The sequence below is a fragment of the Talpa europaea genome (assembly GCF_964194135.1).
Source record: "Talpa europaea genome assembly, chromosome: 10".
In the NCBI taxonomy this organism is placed as follows: Eukaryota; Metazoa; Chordata; class Mammalia; order Eulipotyphla; family Talpidae; genus Talpa; species Talpa europaea.
Genome location: NC_140077.1, coordinates 68,465,106 through 68,473,659, shown reverse-complemented (window position 1 = coordinate 68,473,659; position 8,554 = coordinate 68,465,106).

The window sequence follows — 8,554 nt, the reverse complement described above, 5'->3', positions numbered from 1 at the left end:
TGGCTGGTCCAGCTGTTTCTGCATCGCCATTATCTGTGGATGCTCTAGATGAGGAGATAAATGACAGCAAATGGTGGATCCTTTCCAAGTCTTTCTGAAGTGACTTTGAAATGTGTGTTTATACTTATTTTTTCCTGCTGCTGTGCTCTAGGAATTCACATCAGGCCTAGAGCTGCTCAGAGGTGAGATCTCAGGAGCCTGTGTCCGGGCCCTCCAGGCCTCCAACGCGTGCTTTGGAGAGCTGAGCCATGCGTGCTCGGATGTTTTGTGCCAGGGAGTCTCCAAGAGACTCCCTCGCACATTTTGGAGGTGCTTCCAGCAGGAAACTGCATTTATTAACAACCCAGTGATGGTGGGGGCCATGAACCTCACTTTGGGAAGCACTGACATGAACCATGGTTTCCTGATCTGTCTCCAGGGCAAGAGGATGGGGTCACCTTCTGGGTTCCCAAGGACAAACCACACTGGAGCTGGGGAGTTTTCCGTTTCATCTCTGCAGAGATGTTGGGAGGCAGTGGGTGCACATCGGACCCCTTGCTGGTGTCCCCAGCTAGCCCCCAGCTCCACGAGGCTTGGTGCCTCCTCTGCCAATGTTGATAGTGGGGTCCACATCTCTCCTTCCTTCCTTCTCACTGACCGTGAAGGCTGACATCCTGCACAGCGCCTGGCGCGCCCCTAGCTTGCTCTCAGGGAATGCCACCTGGGAACGGGGTATTACCTGCCTGCCCTCCCTGGCCCGTGTTGGTCCAGGGCAGAGAAAGGAGAAGCCTTGTACAGACACTGCCTTTGTAGGATCTGGGCCTCCAGAGACCTGGGCTTCCCTTTCTCCCCTTCCGACCAGAGAGTTTGGGAAAGCATTTAATCTCTACTACCCTCTACTCCCAGGGGAATGAAAAGTGCCCCCCTGCCCCCGGCTTCTACCCCAGCCTTCAGCCTGCTCCCCAGAGAGCCAGAGCTCTTTGCTACTTGTCACTTCTTATCTGATCTCCACATAACACAAAGGCAGCTCCTGCCCAGGGAAGGTCTGGTTGCAAGTGACCTTCAGACACCCGGGCGTGTGAATGTGTGAGAACAGCCGGGTGGGTGCGAGGAATCTAACTTCCCCAGCCCAACCAGGCTCCCGGCTGGAGTCCTGGGCCTCCCAGGGCTGGGTCCCCCCGCGTCCCCCCACTCCAGAGACTGTCTGGAGGTGGAGAGAGACGCACGCTGCCACACTGGGTCTCCACCAGACACGGGGCATTGCTCAGTGTGCCCTTCACTGAGGTCCTGTGCCACAGGACGGGTGCCCGAGACAGCTTCAGAGAATGAACTTGGGGTATGTGCTTGGGCTTCTTAGATCTCAGGGGAGATTCCTCCTTCCTCTCTGCTGTCCTTCCACCCCCTCCAAGGGTTCTTTCTGGACAGCCCTACCTGGCCTCCCCTGGAGAACAGTTTTTTTGTGCAATTCTTTGCTTCTACTGTGAAGTGCCCTCCCCCTGTGTCCCCTGCCACACTCGGTGACCTTGGCCTGTCTGCCAACACTCAGCGTCGCAAGGCTTCATAAACCTCATATCTCAGAAGGGGCTGACACTACATTACAAGAGGATTGGTAAACCTCCCTGGGATGACTGATGTCTTTTTTAAACAACAGACCAAGACTTCATTTAAATTAGTAACATGGAGATTAGGGCCCAGCCTCGGCCACGCCGCGTCGCGGGGAGTATCAGTCACATGAAAGCTGTTAAGTTTGAGATGGAAATAAATCTGGGAGCCTGTAAAAACTGTCAGCAGGTCAGGGAAGTTTATGAACTCTTGCTGTATCTAATCATAAATCATCAGAATAAGCTAAAACTGAGAAGAAAAATGTCCTCTTTTGTAATCTAATGCTGTCTGTTAGGGCAATAAAACTGAAATGAAATGCATGCATTGCAATTTTGAGCTGATACTTTACATTATTAGCAAAGTGAAGGAAGAGACACCAACTTAAAAGAGGGAAACCGACAGGGAAGGCCACCTTCCTCAGGGGCTCTGGGCTCTCAGACTTCTGGCTGGGAAGCTCTTCCGCCCCTCCACCTCCTGGGCCTCAGAACAAGGAAGTCAGGGCTCTAGACCCCAGGGACTCCCTGGCAGCCTTGAGAAGTCACAGGTCCAGCCCAGCTCCCAGGGGTTCCCACATGTCCGGTCGCTCCGTCTGCGTTCCCAGGTTTGCAGGCCTTGTTCTCCCTTCAGCTTGCACTTGGGCCCTGATTTCTGAAAGCCCATTGGGGTGACTCCTGTGGGGCCAAGAATCCTGGGCACTGCCCTGTGTCCCTGGAAGCCTCAGCCAGAGCTCACGCCACACCCCACACCCCTCGCCATTGTCTGCGTGTCACGAGGCCTTTCTTTCGCTTTGTGTTGCCAGGACGGACAGAGCCGGGCAGGCTGCAGGGCGTGTGAGGAACAGGTGGCTTTGCTTTACTGATGTCATTCATTTTCCCTCCTGGTCTCAAATGCTCCTGGGACTCCTTGGGTGGACACGGCTTTCATGCTTGTGACGTTGCCCCCGGGGAGTCAGGTCTAGAGAATTAATATCACCAGCATCTAATATAGAGACATCAAGTTTTGACTTAAAGGTCGATAGTAAAATTTGTACTTTTTTTTTTTTTAAATAAGAGTGTCTTTCATTTTAGATACTCACAAGAAAATTTACAAATAATGTATTTGATTTTGGTTCTACTTACTGAGTAACTCCAGTAGAGGTGCTAAGGCTGACAATATTGTATACTTAAAATTTGCTAAAAGGGTAGATGTTCTTATAATTGATAATAAAAATAATAAGAAGGTGGGATGAAACTTTTGGAGGTAGGTGAGGGGTTGGTTCATGGCATGGACAGAAAGGACAGCTTCCTGGGCCACTCTGGTCTCCAGACTCAGTAAGTTACACATATTAGTTACATCCAGGTCTTTGTATGCTAATATGCAAATGAGATAAAGACATAGAAGAAATTAATTTAACAATATTATAATAAAATATTTGACCTCCTTCAAAGATAAAATTGCTGTCAGCTGTGTATATCTTGGTCTGCAAAGAGAAAAAGAACATACCAGAAATATTGTTTTAAAGTTTCTAGCAGTATGTTCAATACACAATAAGGCACTTACATTACTTATTGAATGGAAAGAATGTCTGCTAATAGCGAATTGATAAATAATACCTACAAAATGCCATCACCCAGAGTCTGCTAAAACAAAACCACGGACTAAAAAGTTCTATAAAGCTGCAGAACAACATGAGATCCTGGGCAGACCAGAAAAACCCAGCCAGGGGGTGCGGAGGAGGGGCTCTGCTGTCCTATGGGTCTGCTGGCTGTTATCCTTGGGAATCCAGTAAATTCCCCCCAGAAGGGCAATCACCTGGCATCTTCCGTATTGTTAGGCCCCAGCAAGAAGAGTCAGTGTTCATCACATACACCCTGCCAACGTGGCCCTACTCTGTGCTGTCACAGGACACTAGGCTTCCGGCACAAAGTGACCATGTAGGCTTGAGGAGTAAGAGAGAAGATGACCCTTATGACAAAATGTCCCCCTTCCTGTTTCCTTACCGGGTGCTGCCAGTTCCTATCTTTTTACTTTGAAGACTGTCAAAATGGAAATATTGGGGTGAACAATGCCCTTTAAATACACCAGGGCAAATAGATTTAACCCTATGTGATTTCTCTGGTTGAGTGACAGAGGCTGTCTGTAATGTGCTGAAAGGGATTCTAGTCACCACCAAATTCAGCAGAAAAGAATTCTGTTGTCAATTAGCAATGTCTGCTATGTGCACAGGAGATCCGCAGGGCATTTCCTGCCCCTTGTGTTACTGCCTGCCCAACATCTCTTTTTTCTGCTAGGATTGATGCAGTTACAAATGACTGGTCTCTCAGATAAGCATTAACAAGTTTGTCTTTCCCATATTTCTTGCAATTTCCCCTTTGTTTGACGGGTTTGTCTTTTATTCCAAGAAGAAGGGCATTAAACAGCTCTTGTCAAAAAAAGCAAGCTGGCACCCACCCATCTCCATACCAACCCCGTCCCCCTTCTCTTTGCAGATTTCGCCCATCGTCCCCCACCTTTTTTTTCCTTTGTGGAAACACCCCTGCTCCCTGCCAAAGAGCAGGACAGTGGTCTTTCAGACATGAGTCTGCTGCCCTCATTTGTTGACAAATTAAACCACTTTCCTTTTACTCAAACTCTGTTTCCTTTTATTGGCTGAGGGAAACTGGGGCCAGCGTTAGATATTGGTATCATTCTGCTTCTCCTCTCCTGCGGTATATCCGCTTGTGTCCCAACAAGATGGGCATCTGCCCTTCTTTCTCCCATGCTTTTCTTTTGAAGCACTATCACAGATAATCTATGCTGTCATTTATAATCATATGGTCATTATTATTTGATTAATATCCATCTCCTCCATGAAGGTAAAAATAGGTCTGTTTTGGTCACTATTCTCCTGGTGCTTACCATAGAATTCGTGCCCTGTCCCTTTTGGGACCACATAAAAACTGTGGACCTCTTACCAGAAAAAAAGAAGATATAGATACATCCACAGCATTTTCCCCACAGCTTCAGGGAGATGGCTCCTGACCTAGTCATTATCCGTTGAACCTGTTAGCTTCCACATAAAATTTTTTAGTCTAGTGTCTTGATGGCCGAGGAATAGGGTTATTGGTCACAGGCTATTCTCTTACTGTTGAAAGTGGAGGAACAGAGCTTGCTGCAGATTAAGTAGGCATTGGCACACCTGAGCCTAAAGCCCAGGTGTCTTGGCTGGTTGTATTTTCTATCACATCACACCACCTGTTAACCCTCTAAGATTCTGTTGGTTGGATGGAAAAAAAGCGGGGGGAGATGGGCAAGGGTCTACAAAGGAAGGGGGAAAGGGTTGGCAAGTCCTTTTGATGCAAACATCTGGAGATTTCTGAGATTTCCGGTGGGCGCCAGCTTGCTTTGTCAACAACTGCTGTTTGACTCCTTTTTCCTTGGAATGTAGGAAGATGGGGCAGGAAGAGAGACCTGTCCTGTTTCACTGCATCATCGCTGCTCCTTGAGCCTCCTCCAGACTTCTCCTGCTCCCCATCCTCTCCCTTCCTTCCCCAGGCTCCTCTCCAGCTTCTCCTCTCCCTGCTCAGCTCCACCCTCCCTTGAGTGGGGCAGGGAACCTGGAAACTTCCCTTTCTCTGGGGATCCCCCTGTTACAATACCACAGGAATTTGCCTGTGCAGATGTGGGTATAAATCTTCTACTGAGAGACAGCACCACTACCTGAAACCCTCTTTGCAAGGAAAGTGGCTGAACCACCCTCCATCTACCCTTAAGGAATGGGAGGAAGGAGGGAGGTGGCCAGCCTGACCATCAGACTGAATTTTAAATGGCTTTTAATTTAATTTCACTTAAAAAATAGAAGCCATGGAAAAGTTATTTTTTCCCATTAAGCAAAACCTCCCTGTTTTAGTAGGATGACATTTGAGCCTCCAAACTGAGGCTGGGTTTCTCTTGAGGCCTGCGCTGATTGTTGAGGGGAGGGCTCCTGTCATTCCTAATCATGTGAAGCTGCCTTTCCATCAGGACCCCCAAGAAGGGCTCACCCCCCGTTCACAACAACAAGGACATCAGTTAATCAGCTCCTACAACACTACCTCCTCACCTGCTATACCTTGCAAATGGTGTTGATTTGTCCCCCCAAGCCTGGCCTAAACACTCATCTAGAGACACCCACATTTCACGCCAAGAGCAACCCATAAGCCATCAAGGCTCAGACTCTCGGGCACATGGCCAGAGGGGTGCAGTACTGCTGCCAGGAAGAGCCAAGTGGGCTGGCCGGGTGTTGGGAGGAAGAGGTGTTGGCCCAGAGAGAGGCTGGGGAGATGTCAGAGCTCAGCCCCGCTACTCCAGCTGGGCTAGACTTTGCTGGGCAAAAAAAAAATCTTGACCTTCTGGGCCCTGGGGGTGGGGTGGGGTGGGGTGATACCTTAGGAACATCAAATAGGAGGAGGAAGAGAGCCATTCCAGAACAATACTTCTTTATTTCCCGTCTTAAGCTGTGAAAAGAGAAATTTCCTGTTTATTAAAACCGACTTGGAGCCGTCCGGGGCTGCAAGGACACCCAGACGCCCACTCCCTGGCTCTTCCTCTTGTTCGCATCCCTTCCAGGGTGCAGCCCGCTGGATCTGCATCCTAGACAGGACAGACGGACAGAGGGGTCTCACACAGACCCAGGCAGGAGTGGAGAATGCCTTCTCCCTTCCTGCTAAAATCGTCCCCCACCCCCCAGCCATCGAGGGGATGACCCTGTTGGCTTAACGCTGCAGCTTCCTCCTGTGGTCTCCAAAACACAGGGGGTCCTGGCTCTCCAGCCCTGCGGGATGCCGGCAGAGGCAAAGGTGAGGGCACAGCCTCCATCCATTTCTCCTCATTGTGTGCCCAGGACAGCGCAGCTGTTTCCTCTGCATGGGGCAGGCAGAGAAGGGCAGACAGCCCCACAGGTGTCCCTTCCTGGCCCCCAGGGGCCAGGACGCAGACCAGAGCCCCCTGCGCTGCCCTCAGCTGTGCTCAGAAGCTGGTGCTACTGTGCCAGCCCCTCAGTCCGCGCCTCCCTGGCCCTCCACCCTGGGGGTTGCTGGCGAGACCCCCGAAGTGTCACAGAGAAGCCTTGTGCTGATGGGCCTGAGAGCAGACATTGAGGCTGGAGGCATCACAAGACCAAAAACAGGAGGTGGGCGTGGACATGATGGACCTAGCTGTTAAGCCAGCTCTAGAAATGAAGATCTTTAGGCGCTAACTGAGGTAGCCCATGTCAGCCTGCTCTGGCAAGCACCGGAGGTGGGAGACAGAGATGGAGGCTGTTGGAGGCACCTGTCCTTTCACATATGCCTACTCGCACCCTGGAAGTAATTTATCCAGTAACAGTTAGCAATTCCACAAAGGCGTGAGCCCTCCCAAAGAGAACATTTAGGCAGGGCGACTTCTGTCCTGGAAGACGCTCTCCTGCTCCCTGTGTCTGCACAGGAGTCCTTTCCTTTCCTTCCCTTTTAAGCAGTAATCCTGTCCTTTTGGATATAATTAAACATCTCTGCCTCATGGGAAACTCTCCTGGGGAAACTCGCCCTATGCCGATGAAAGGGGAGCTCTGGGGAAATTTTTTTCAGCAGGAACCCAAAGACCCGGCTCTCCGAACATCCGTGTGGCCTTAACGTGGGGCAGGTGTGACCCCCAGACACTTTGGATCTACCCAAGTGGTGACTTCATGGATTTTGACCCTAGCGTGACCTGAGTGGGCGTGGCCTGCCCGAATGGCGCTCTCCACGCTGTGCGGTGGTCCCCTGTGACCTGGCCATGGGCCCAGTTCCCCAAGAATTTTGTTGCATGAGTGTTTTTTCTTTGGTTTTTAAATACTGGACAGTGAGGCAAAAGGTAGAGAGATGAGGGCAGGAGCAGTCGACGGCGGAGGTGCTTTCAGCACAAGGGCAGAGTGGAGTCTGAGTGATAGAAACAACAGCCATCTGCGAGGCTGGTTTGGCCAGAGGGTGGGGACAGGCCCAAGGCAGCTGCTGAGGCTGCAAGTCAGATGAGCTTGGAAGAGGGGAGGGGGGTAGAAGCCCCTCCCAGTCGTCCTTGGTGATGCCGAGGTGCCCCTTGGGCAGGCGGGCATCTGTGTGGGGGTGGCTTCCTTGCCTGGCGGCTGGGACACACGCGCTCCTGCACCTGCAGCTGGCAAGGGGTGGTGTCTTCATCTCGGGAGGATATTCTCCACCAGCCATGTCGGTGAGACCTCTATGGTAAGGTCCTGGGGAAGGTCGAGTCAGACCCAAGCCAGGAGCCTCAGGGCCTGGCTCCACGACCTTTGTGTTAGAACGGTCCTCGCAGTGTGCATGGGGCCAGCCTGGATGAGGATGCACTTTGGGTGTTGGGCACTATCAATGGAGTGGCCCTGGGACAGCATGGGGCAGAGCCTGGAGGGACCAGCGGGGCGGGTCTCCAGGGAGAACCAAACGCAGTGACCATTCAAAACCAAGTGATTGATCAGAACCTGTGCCCGAGGAGGAGGGTATGACACCTTCTTGGGTATTTCCCCCTTAATATATGGCTAATTAAATGATTTCTTTCTGATTAAAGCTATTTTTCCTTCTTGGCTTCATCCGTTGCTTTTGGGTTTAGAGAGTCCTCTCGTCCTTAGATTAGATGCCAGACGAACATGCACTGATGCTTTCTTCCAGCTAAGAAGACATGACATGGTATTTGATCATCCAGGTGACACTCTCCAGGGACGTGAGAGGAGCAGGTGGGCACCGAGGGGTCAGGGGTGGGGTCTCCACAGCCCGAGGGGACAGAGAGGAGCAGGACGAGGACAGATCTGAAGGGGGGCGCCGGGGCAGCAAATAGAGGGTGATTCAAGGAAACAATGCAGGTGGTGGAAACAATGGCGGGACGTGGTGGGGCAGGGGCGGGCAAGAACCCGCACCAGGCTCAGCATGGCAGCTACCTCAATGAGAGAGGGAAGCAGAGGGACCCCAAGTCCAGCGCAATGTCCCAGTCTTTGAGCAGAGTGGGGAGCCCTCAG